Source organism: Stenella coeruleoalba (assembly GCF_951394435.1).
Source record: "Stenella coeruleoalba genome assembly, chromosome: 4".
Taxonomy (NCBI): Eukaryota; Metazoa; Chordata; class Mammalia; order Artiodactyla; family Delphinidae; genus Stenella; species Stenella coeruleoalba.
Window position 1 is genome coordinate 28,006,795 of NC_137149.1, and position 13,184 is coordinate 28,019,978.

Genomic DNA, 13,184 nt, shown 5'->3' on the forward strand with positions numbered 1-13,184 from the left:
AAGAAGTTCTTTCGGGTAATGCTGATTTCTCATGGTTCACTGATGGTTCTCATTTAAATATTGTGCTGGGTATGCTATTGCAACTTCTTTCAATATTGTAGAGACAGCATCTTTACCTGTGGTTACTGTGGCTTAACAGGCTAAACTATACACTCTTACACAGGCTTGTACTTTAGCCAAGGGCAAAATTACCAATATTTATACTGATAGTAGGTATGTTTCTGGAATATTTTATGGTTTTGGAATGTTGTGGAAGCAATGTGGCTTCCTTACTTCCGGTGGAAATAAAATTTTAAATGGCCCCTATGTTCAGGAATTGTTGGATGCAATACGTTAACTGTTATTAATATTCTGAGGCATTCTAAACTTGACTCTCTGGAAGCTAAGGGAAATCACCTTGCTGACATTTCCACAAGTTATGCTGCCTATAAAGGAACCAACAGCAGCCAAACTTCTGCTGTGGTCCAAAGGCATATTTCCCCAAAAGATAACTTAGAAAAACTGGTTAGAGAAGCCCAACAATTGGCCTCAGAAAGGGAAAAATAAGATTGGAAATTCAGCAATTGTTTGATAAAAGAGATAAAGCTCTGGTCTTCTGCCCATTTTAAAACTGGGTTGCTTGGGGTTTCTTTGATGTTGAGTTGTATGAACTGTTTATATATTTTGGATATTAACCCCTCATTGGTCATATCATTTGCAAATATTTTCTCCCACTCAGTAGGTTTTCTTTTCATTTTGTTGATTATTTTCTTTGCTGTGCCAAAGCCTTTAAGGTTAATTAGGTCCCATTTGTTTATTTTTGCTTTTATTTCCTTTGCTTTACGAGACAGATCCAAAAATATTGCCATGATTTATGGCAAAGAGTGTTCTGCCTATGTTTTCCTCTAGGAATGTTATGGTTTCCAGTCTTGCATTTAGGTCTTTGATCCATTTTGATTTTATTTTTGTATATGGCATCAGAGAATGTTCTAATTTCATTCTTTTACATGCAGCTGTTCAGTTTTCCCAGCACCACTTATTGAAGAGATAAGTCTCACTGTCTTTTCGCCACTGTGTATTTTTGCCGCCCTTTGTCATAGATTAATTTACCCTAAGTGTGTGGGTTTATTTCTGGCCTCTCTATTCTATTCCATTGATCTTTGTCTCTTTTTGTGCCAGTACCATACTATTTTGATGTGTAGCTTTGTAGTATAGTATGAAGTCAAGGAGTGTGATTGCTCCAGCTCTGTTCTTCTTTATCAAGATTGTTTTGGCTATTAGGGGTCTTTTGTGTTTCCATACAAATTTAAAAATTATTTGTTCCAGTTCTGTGAAAAATGGCATTGGTGTTTTGATAGGGATTGCATTGAATCTGTAGATCATCTTGGGTAGTATGGTCATTTTAACAACATTAATTCTTCCAATCCCTGAACACAGTACATCTTCCCATCTGTTTATATCATCTTCAGTTTCTTTCATCAGTGTCTTATAGTTTTCTGAGTACAATTTCTTTACCTCCTTAGTTAGGTTTATTCCTAGGTATTTTATTCTTTTTGATGTAACTGTAAATGAGATTGTTTCCTTCATTTTCACTCTGATAGTTCATTGTTAGTGTATAGAAATCCAACAGATTTCTGTATATTAATTTTTTATCCTGTAACTTTACCAAATTCATTGATTAGCTCTAGTAGTTTTTTGGTGGCATCTTTAGGATTATCTGTGTATAATATCATGTCATCTGCAAACAGTTGACAGTTTTGCTTATTCCTTTCCAATTTGGATTCCTTTTATTTCTTTTTCTTGTCTGACAGCTAGGACTTCCAGTACTGTGTTGAAAAAAAGTGATGAGAGTGGGCATCCTTGTCTTTTTCCTAATCCTAGAGGAAATGCTTTCAGCTTTTCACTGTTGATTATGATGTTAGTTGTGTGTTTATTATATGGCATTTATTATGTTGAGGTATGTTCCCTCTATGCCCACATTCTGGAGAGTTTTTATCATAAATGAATATTGAATTTTGTCAACATGTTTCCAAAGAAAACATACAGATGGCCAACAGCTACATGAAAAGATGCTCAACATTGTTAATCATCAGAGAAATGCAAATTAAAACCACAATGAGATATCAACTCACAGATGTCAGAATGACTATCATCAAAAAGAGCACAAATAACAAATATTGGTGAGGATGTGGAGAAAAGGGAACCCTCTTGCACTGTTGGTGGGAATGTAAATTGGTACAGCCACTATGGAGAACAGTATGGAAGTTCCTTAAAAAACTAAAAATAGAATTACCATATGATCCAGCAATTCCACTCCTGGGTATTTATTGCATACACTCTCTCTCTCTCTCTCTCTTTCTCTCTCTCTCTCTCTCTCTCTCTCTCTCACACACACACACACACACACACACACAAAGAAAACACTAATTTGAAAAGATGCATGCACCCCGATGTTCAGCAGCATTATTTACAATTGTCAAGATATGGAAGCAACGTTAAGTGTCCATCAACAGATGCATGGATAAAGATGTGGTATACACAGCACATACACACACATCTCTCTCTCTCTCTCTCTATGTACACACACACACACACACACACACACACAAACTGGAATACTACTCAGACATAAAAAAGAATGAAATTTTGCCATTTACAACAACATGGATGGACTTGGAGAGTATTGTGCTAAGTGAAATAAGTCAGAGAAAGACAAATACTGTATGATATCACTTATATGTGGAATCTAAAAAGTAAAACTAACTATTGAATATAACAAAAAAGAAACAGACTCACAGAGAGAAGAAACTAGTCATTACCAGTGGGGAGAAGGAAAGGGGGAACGGCAAGATAGGGATGGGAGATTAGGAGGTACATACTACTATATATAAAATAAATAAGCTATAAGGCTATATTGTACAACACAGGGAATATAGCCAATATTTTATAATAACTATAAATGGAACATAACCTTTTAAAATTGTGAATCACTATGTTGTACACTTGAAATTTGTACAATATTGTACATCAACTATATCTCAATTAAAAATTTTTTTTCAATGCCTCTTTAAAAAAAAAGCAAGCAGAAAAACTGGGTGGCAATTAGAAGGCGATATGGAGTTAAAACAAAAGAGAGAGAGAGCTCTGGTTTGGACAAAATAACAACCCAGTCCTATCAGAGACTCTTGTCATTCCCACTCCTAACCATTGTACATGCATTAAACCATTGGTCTACTGACAAAATGGTAGCATTCATAAATCAATATTGGTTGGGAACCATTAACAAGGCTGCAAAAACTGCCTACCTCACTTATCCCATTTGTCTGAAGTACAACCCAGGGAAGCATGTTTGTACTGCTCCCGAAATTTCAAACTATCTAATGGAACATTCAAGATCTGGCAGATGGATTTCATACAACTGCGTCTGTCTCATGGATATAGATATATTTTAGTCATGTCTGTATGTTTTCACACTGGACTGAAGCCTTCCTTTGCAGACAGGCTACTACCTTTTCTGTGGCTAAAATCCTTTTGGAAAAGATTATCCCTACCTGGGGAACTCCTCTTGAATTTCATGATCTAGGAACCCATTTTACTGGTCAGGTACTTTGTCACATCTGTACTGTTTGTCTGGTTTTACAACACTTTCACTGTGCTTGCCACCCTCAATCCTCTGGTTTAGTTGAATACACTAACGGCATTATTAAAACTCAACTGGCAAAATTTGTAGATGCCCTCTAAACACCACAGCCAAAAGCATTGCCATTGGTCCTTTTAAATCTTAGACTCACCCCTTTTGGAACTTATAAACTCTTACCCTTTGAGACAGTCCAGGATGCCCCACGGTCTCTTGGCTCCTGCCTCTTTTAACCCCCCAACAGGTAAAAGGAGAGATACTTTAATAATGCAAAGGCCTAATTGCTTCTATTAAAAATAACCATGTTTTGGTAGAGCAATCTTATCATGGTGTGCTCTCAGGAGATGAAGACCTTAAGCATCACACTTTGCAACCTGGAGATTTTGTCTATTGGAAAAGATACCTTCAGAAGGACTCTTCAGTCTCACTGGAAAGACCCCTAACAGATACTGCTAAACCAATCCTTGTGCTGTCAAACCCCAGGGAACAGATTCTTGGATTCATGTGACACACCTAAAGAAAATCCTGAATGATGACTGGACCTGCATATCATCTGGAGACCTGAAAGTAAAGATTTTCTGGAATTAAAGCAGATGGCATCTGATGATACAGCTTTTCCAAGCTATTTAGACCAGGTCTGTTGGAAGTTTGCCTGCCAAACCATTGATGATGACATAATGTTTCAGATGATCTTCAATGTCTATGATCTTGATCCCATATAAACTTTAGATAAAAAGTACCTGAAAATTCTCCCTCCTATCCCTCATTGTTACTCACATGTAACCTCAAGAAGTTTCCAGTCTATGCACTTTTCCTCTGACATGGGACACTATACCCAGAAAAGGTCCTTCCTGGCATCAAGGGACAAAAAACTGCTAAAAACTGGAAAACCTAACTCTCAATGAGCAATGCTTTCAGAGAGAGAGAGAGAGAGAGAGAGAGAGAAATCTTGATCAAAAGGGGGGCAAGTAAAAATTAATAAACTGAAATTTCAGTTAAAATAGTGTTGGGAGTCCAGAAGGGGGAGCGCTCAAACCCTAGGGTGATAGTGGAGACCAACAGGAAGAAGAAAGACTTCCTCTTCTTGCCTGGCGAGAGCTCAACCTATGAGAGATTGTCACGAGTTAGCTAATGAAAAGCCACTATACTTTGAACTCTCAATTCCTCCAATAGACTCTTTGTGTACTATAGACCTCCCAACTTCCCTTCCCCCTCTCTAAAATAGTTTTCCTTTCCTTTTTGCTGAGGGGTGGGGGTAGGGTACTCAAATGTAGCTCACCGTGATTGCTCATGCAATTCTTTGTTGACCCTGAATGAACTCATTTTGCTGGAGAAATAACTGGCACTCTATTTGTTTTAGGTCAGTAAATGTTAGAGTGAGGATACAGTCCAAAACTGGGTCACATAGACCTGTGTGAAATGAGGTTGCTGGTGAAAAAAGAGAGATGACCCTGGATCAACAACAATGTGCTGTGCTGTACATGTCTTTCCATGCTTGTTTCCAGGGATGTGCTGATTGCCTTTAAAGAGCAGAAGATGAGTGAAAGATTGAAGCCCCAGGAGGACAAAATTCCAAAAAGGGACTGGCAGAGTCAAATAATACAGAAAAGTTAAAAAACAAAACAAAACAAAACAAACCAGGTCAGAAAGATGTTCAACCAGATAAGTTGCTTTTGTTGCAAGTAATAGAAAATTGAATATAAACTGGCTGAAAAGCAAAAACTAAAACAAAAAAGATTTGTCCACACAACTTCTTCAAGAAAGCCTTCATCAGGATTCTGGATCTTTCTCTGAAATTCTCTAGGCTTTGCCATCCTCCCTGTGTTTGGTTTATCCTCAGCTTGACTTTTCTCATGACTGCTAGAGGCCACTGGGTCACTTTCTGGAAAAGAGAGCATTTAACTTCCTTAACCACTGACTGAAAGTTCTAACCTTTGCCCTGACTGGATCACTTCTAGACCAGTAGCTGGGGGAACGCTTTGCACTGTAGAAAGAGGGATGGGATAATTGATTTTAAAAAAATTCCCTTTCAAATCTGATAACTAAATAGTGGGAGAAGAATGGTTCACCATTTGAGAAACTACAACTCCAGGCTTCATTGTCCTCCTGCCTAGTGAACTCAGCTAACAGAATACAGGTTTCCCTTGCTATCCAACAGTAGAGCATTCCTATGAAATGTTTCGTGAGCTGAAGTGGTGTAAAGCAAAGAAGCAATTATTTTAGGACACCTCTTGCTAGTGAATGCACGAAATAAATCTCCATAAGCCACAGATGCTCACATACACAGTTCAGAGCTTTGGCGGCTAGAGGAGATACTGAGTGCAGTTCCTAGGGAGGGAGCTTGGCAGTGCCACTGTCACTGCTCAGAGTGCACAACTTCCTTTGTAACAGCTCACGGCAAAACAAACCCTGAATGCTATTTTCACTTTTTGCCTTCTTTCGTAAAAGCAGAAGTTCTCTTTGGATTTCTTTTGGTTAGTAAAAACAGGTACTAATGTAGGTCTTTAGTAGAAGTGAAGTGGCATAAAGCAAACCTTCCAAAAGCAGGGCATACCTGTACACCTCCTTCCAGTGAAAGTTCTAGGTAGATCTCTGGATTGGTTCATTTGCCTTTTCTGAACTAATCTCAGAGGATAAGGGGGTGAAATATTCTGACTGGAGGGCTAGGGTTGTGTGTTTGCAGCTGTAGAAAGATGGGAAAGGTCAGCACTACCCAAACCATATGGAATGAATTCCCCATAGCTACCATAGTTTGCTCCAGTCAGTTTGCCTGATTAATGGAGTGATACCATTGTTATAAAATGTTCTCCATTTTCTGCTTTAGAGAATATTTCTATATTCATTTTCATCCTTTGTAGAACTTTCACAGGCTCAGCGGCCATGGCTCACAGGCCCAGCTGCTCCGCGGCATGTGGGATCCTCCCAGACCAGGGCATGAACCCGTGTCCCCTGCATCGGCAGGCGGATTCCCAACCACTGTGCCACCAGGGAAGCCATAAAATATATTTTTATAATCTGTAGACCTAGATTTTTTAAAACTCATCTTCCCTTCATTCTTATGTAAGGATCAGTGACTTCTTTATTGGTAATCTGTAAATTCCTTCAGAGCAGTGTTTTTTGTTGTTGTTGTTTGTTTGTTTGTTTTAAATTTTAAAGGGATTTCTCTTCAAGACTTCTTATTGTCAGTCTAATCGTGGATTTTCAGTAGTGTGCTAGAGCTAGCTCTTTCTGACTCTCTAGAGTCAATAGCTGAATATTCAGGAATTTGTGAGCTGGTTGTTAAACCATTAGTACCTTGAAAGGTCCAAGGGGAAGTATTTACACCATGGAAATTGGCAATGATACAACTTAGGATCTCCCTCTGCCCACCCAGCCCCCTGTCCCTGCCCCCGCCCCGTCCCCCACCAATCCCCCCTGCCCCTACCCTCCACAAGACAGTTAGCCAGTTGTGGCTAGTATGCTACTAGTCTTATATCAAAACATACTATAAAAGGTTTTTCTTGTGTTACAGTTCATCCTCTACGGGGTAAACTTTAATTCCAGTTAGCAAATTTGGTCTGCGTTATTACCCAGAAGCTCTAAAATTTGCATTTGAGGATTTAAAAGAATAAAATTATTAGGAGATTAAGTACCTTTCTTACATAATATTGAGTCCATTACATTTTTCCCCCATTTCAGAACCTGAAAGTCTTAAAAAGACAAGCCACAGATTGGGGGAATGTATTTGCAAATAATACATCTGGTAAAGTATTTGCATCTGGACTATATAAAGAACACAACTACTCAGTAACCGGAAGACAAACCACCCAACTTAAAAATGGGGAAAAGATATGACTAGACATTTCACAAAGAAGATATATAAATGTCTAATAAGCTCATGAAGAGATGCTCAACATTATTAGTCATTAGGAAGACGCAACGTAAGACCACAATGAGATATTACTACTTACCCACTAAAATAGCTATAATAAAAAAGATTAACAATATCAAGTTTTTGTGAGGATGTGTAAAAATTGGAATTCTTATGTATTGCTGGTAGGAATGCAAAAATAGTGCAGCTACTTTGGAAACAGTTTGGTGGTTCTTCAAAAAGTTAAACATAGAATTACCATATGACCCAGCTGTTAGAGAACTGGAAATGTGTTCACACAAAAATTTGCACATGACTGTTCATGGCAGCATTATTTATATTAGCCAAAAAAGTGGAAACAACCCAGAAGTCCATCAAGTGATGAATGGATAAACAAAATGTGGTATATCTACCTGTACATTCAGTAATAAATGGGGATAGTTACTGATACATGCCACAATATGGGTGAACCTTAAAACACTATGTTAAGTGAAAGAAGCCAAACACAGAAGACTACATATTGCATCCTTTTATTTATAAGAAATCTTAAGAAATGATAAATCTACAGAGACAAAAAATAAATCAGTTATTGCCTGGGCCTGAGAGTAGGAATGGGAGTGACTGCAAAGAGGTACCAGGGAATTTTGGGGGGTGATGGAAATGTTTTTAAATTAGATTTTGATGGTGATTGTACAGGTCTATAAATGTACTAATAATCATTGTATACTTAGAATGGGCAAATTTTAGAATATGTTAATTATGACTCAAGGTGTTTTAAAAGCCTGAAAATCACAAGTTCACTTATATATTTCTCATTAATAAATGAAAGTAATAAATAAGTATTCAAGGTATTTAACCTTTCAGTCTTCAGATTCTTTCAATCTTTAATGAGGAAAGTGGGTCTAGAAACATTCAGTAAGTGTACTTGTCTAAAGAATAAAATATTTACCACTTTGCAGTTTCAGAAACTGGCTTCCTGAATGAAAATACTTTTGAGTTACGTTATAATCCAATGATTACTTATGCAGAAATCAAAATAAGAAAACTGAGAGATAGTGCCTATGACATGTTTGCCATGCAGAAAAAATGTTAACGATATGAAGACATGATTAAATAAAAACACTCACACACAAACACAGAGGAAGGGATTTATTTTCAAGGATAACTTGGGCTTTCTTTACCTAATCTTATTCTGTGGGCTCCTGAAGGAGGCAGTGAATGAAGATTTACCACCCAATGGCAAAAAGACTGTCAAAACCTAACATAAACCATCCAGGAGAGATTTACTATTTATCTTTTTTATAGTATTTTCAAGTATGGCACATTATGATTTCCTTTTGGCTTTCCTCTTGTTATTTTATTGTCCTGATAAACAGAAAGTCATCCTTTGCACCATTTGAATTAAAAACCTTCTACACCTTACCTTGGGACAAAAATAGGGAAAAGCTTTGGCTCTGTTCTGAAAATGTGCTGTGGCTGAACGCACAGCGGTAATTTCTAAGTTTCTACTGACTCCTGGGCTGTGTAATGGGAGGCCCTGAGATGAGTTTGAAATAGAGAGTTGGAGTGACTTCAGTTTTTCCACATAAGAAAATACGAATTTTTTTTTTCCTGTGTGGGTTGGTACCAGGAAGAGAAGAGCTAAAAGCAGGAGGCAGTTGTAGAAATGATCACAGGGCTTTTTAGGAACAAGAATTTAAAACTTTATTTTTCAGATGTTTATATTTCTCCAGGGTAAATTCCTTCTATATGCCCCAGAACTTGACAAAGTCAGCTCTTCTCAAAAGCATGTGTGAAAGTGTGTACATAAATGTTTGTTTTGGGTGGTTGAAGGGATGAGACAGAGAAAGCAAAAACAGAAGGTGAGTTCCTTGTGTGAACCCATTTGGGCTGAAGAATTAGCAAATGCAAAGTGGTAATTCAGTAGATGCAGAACCAGAAATGATCATAGGACCTTAAGCTTCCTGAAAATTCTTAGAGATTTGGGAGAGAGTAAAACTCCTTGTTAATGGGGTAAAAAGAAAGCATCAAAACATTTTGTTTGTATTAACACATACTATTTCTTTTGTTTTCAGAGGACAATGAAGAGATGTATGGTGAGACGTATATATTGTGAAATACTTGGATGTACCTCCTCCTTTGGCTGTATGAATACTATAAACCTGACACAAGAAAAATTTTTGGAGAAGAGAATTGGCATCTGTGTAGGTGTTTAAAACTGCCCTATAGTAATATTGAAACCGTGCACCCTCAGATTGGGACTTGAACCCATGTACTGGGACTGGAACCCGGCCAAAACCCACAGTCTTCCAAGTGAGATCACACACCTGGTTTCAGAATTTAATGAAGCTCAGGTTCTTGATGTCACATCGCAGAAAGAATTCAGTGAGAGAGAAAGTGATAGGTAAGAAGTGGATTTATTTAGAGAGAAGCACACTGCACTGACAGAGTGTGGGCCATCTCAGAAGGCAAGAGCAGCCTTGGGAGAAACACACTCCACAGACAGAGCGTGGGCCATCTCAGAAGGTGAGAAAGGCACCAGGATATGGGATTGTCAGTTTTTATAGGGGTGGGTAATTTCATAGGCTAATGAGTGGGAGGAGTATTCCAACTATTTCAGGAAGGGGTGGGGATTTCCAGGAATTGGGCCACTGCCCACTTTTTGATCCTTATGGTTGACCTTGGAACTGTCATGGCACCTGTGGGTGTGTCATTTAGTTGATGATGTGTCACAGTGAATGTATACTGAGGCTCAAGGTCTAGTGGAAGTTGACTCGTCTGCCATCTTGGATCCATTTGGCTCTAATCAGTTTATGTCATGTCCTCGGGCTATGTCATTCTTTCAAAGGCTGTGCCCTGCCTCCTTCCCTCTTGTTTCAGTATTACCTTTAACCTTGCAACGATATTAGGGGAATGAAGCCAGACATAGTTTATGCTTTTAGGATACCTGCAGTATAATCTATAAATTATATTCACTTCTGTGTATCCCCAGGTCTGCTCTCCAATGCTACTCTATTCACTCTCACTCTGCTAACTGATTTCCCTGGTAAGAAATTCTAGATTTCTCAGGACTTCCGTGGTGGTGCAGTGGTTAAGAATCTGCCTGCCAACGCAGGGGACATGGGTTCGAACCCTGGTAAGGGAAGATCCCACATGCCTCGGAACAACTAAGCCCGTGCGCCACAACTACTGAGCCTGTGCTCTAGAGCCCATGAACCACAACTACTGAAGCCCGGGCGCCTAGAGACTGTGTTCCGCAACAAGAGAAGCCACGTCAATGAGAAGCCCACACACCCCAATGAAGAGTAGCCCCCGTTCTCTGCAACTAGAGAAAGCCCACGCACAGCAACAAAGACCCAACACAGCCAAAAACAAATAAGTAAATAAATTTAAAAAAAGAAATTCTAGATTTCTCAATAATGTGCTCATACTGCTATTTCTCAATTTGTCATTTAGGACTTAAGTTTTCTCAGTGTTTGGTTTGGGCTAGGGATTCAGAGCAGGGAATTAGGTGATTACCAAATTGTTACCGGGGTGGGCAGGCAACAACTGAGTGGAGGCAAAGACCACACAGGACTGTTGGGTTCAATGGTGTACCTTGCAGAGTGCATGGCACACCCATTAAGTCCTGAATAGACATTGGAATGTGAAGTCTGCCCACTGCAAACAGTCTTATCTGTCCAACCTTGTTTACCAGTAACCACAGCTACAAGGAAATGGGCTTTGCCTCACTTCTGCCTTCCAAGTCTCAAGCAAGTGCATCTTATGACAGAGCTTAAATTATATGCAGAACTGTAGCGTCAAGACCAATTGGGAAATGTGGTCATTTTTATCTTCCTAGCCTCTGTGATTAAGGGGGTACATTGAAAGGATGAGAATGTATGTTGAAGATCAAACGATCATACCTAGCACACTCCCAAGTCCCACCACTCTCCTTCCCTTCTACTACATTGCTCAATGTAGTAACACAATAAATTTGGGTTAAATCAACTCAGTGTTTACATTATGACTGTGCAAAGGTAAGCCACATTGTATATGACATCACTCCTCTTTCTCATATAATACTTTTCCCTGCAGTTAATAATTCTCTCATCTTTTCATTTGTCAGACTTCCTTGCTAATTTTTCCAAATATTACATCTCTGTCACATGCCCGGCAACAACGTTTTGAATATATTTAAACGCAGTATGAACTGGGGAGGAGGGGTAAATGTGAGGGAGTTGGCTTGCATGTCCAGCTGCTGTTGAAAATAGGGTGGAAAAAAGTAGTGTAGAGAGTAGGATAGAAAAAAGTCTCTGCTTCTGGTATTCAGATTTTCTCTTAATCCTCTCCTCTGTTTTCAGCCTTCCACCCGCCACACTGTTCTCTGGTTTCATGAGAGTCCAGTGCTTCTCTGAGTCCATTTCTAGTCTTTGATGGGTGAGGTGGGAAGGAGATCTAGACTGCCAACTGCTTAATGTACAAACATACAGACCTTCAGCTGGGCTCTGGCTTCAGCTTGACACCCCCCTCCCCCCACTCCCAATCTCCCACCCCCACCCTTTTCCATGTGAATTGGACTGTCTTAGCCCTGAGCCTCTAGCCTACAAACTGACTGGTTTACTGGTATACCTCTCTGCAGACACTTAGGTCACACTGCTAAGTTACTTATCCCTTCTCCATCTTCTTTTCCACTAAATTTGTTAAAATATTTTCTGTCTGCTGTTGTCCATTCTTTTTTTTTTCTCATAGTTTATCTCCTTTGAATTCTTCTTCTTTTTTTTTTTTTTTGTGAGGTTTATGAAAAGAGAATAAATTTTTTAAAAAAACATGGTCAATTAACTCTGCTTAACTGGAAGTCTTTGCCCCACACCTCTCCCCACCCCCACACCAACCCGTATTTTCTAAGTAAGGCTTATCTGATTTTCCTTAGATAGTTATGAAATCTTAGAAATGTTTTAACACATTTTTAGATGTAAAGAAATTAAGGCTCAGAAACATTAAATAATGCATTTAAGATCAGATAGCTAGAAAGTGGCAGAGCTAGGACCAAAAATTGGGCCTCATGATTTTCTAAGGTAGTACCAGCACCTGGAAGCCTGACTGGAACTGTAGATATACTATAAATACTGATTAAATGAGTAAATGATTTTAATAGATTCTCATCCAAACTTTTAGTGAACTGTCCTATGAGACATGCTGGTAATATTCTGTGTCTTGATCTGGGCTCTCATTTTATAGTGCTCTCATTTATCAAAAGTCTTCTTTCAGATGAATCTTATCTCATGAAAGGGCAGAACCTAGGAGATAGAGAAGGGTGAGGACTTGCATATGGGGATGAGGAAAATATTGAGTGGATATTGATCCTTCAGGGTATGTTGTGGGAAAGTCTGGCCTGCAATCAGATAGAAGGCATCCAGAGGCATTGATGCAGAAAACAGTCCAGCCCAGTGGTGCGAATTGTATCAGGGAGATTGAAGATGTAACAAGTATAGTCAATCAGATGGAGTGTGGGAAAGGAATATAAAAAGCTAGAACTAAAGCAAATAAAAAGCAATTGTAGATTATTTGTAGATATTAGGGACTACAACCTGAAAGGGAAGATAGGAACCAAGATCTAAAACATTTGGCAGGTTTTCAAGAATAAATTATGATTCGTTACTTAAATCATCTCCAGTTTTCTCATATCCTTATAAAACCATGATGATGAACGTAGCTTGAGTACTCTAAAGGTGTGAC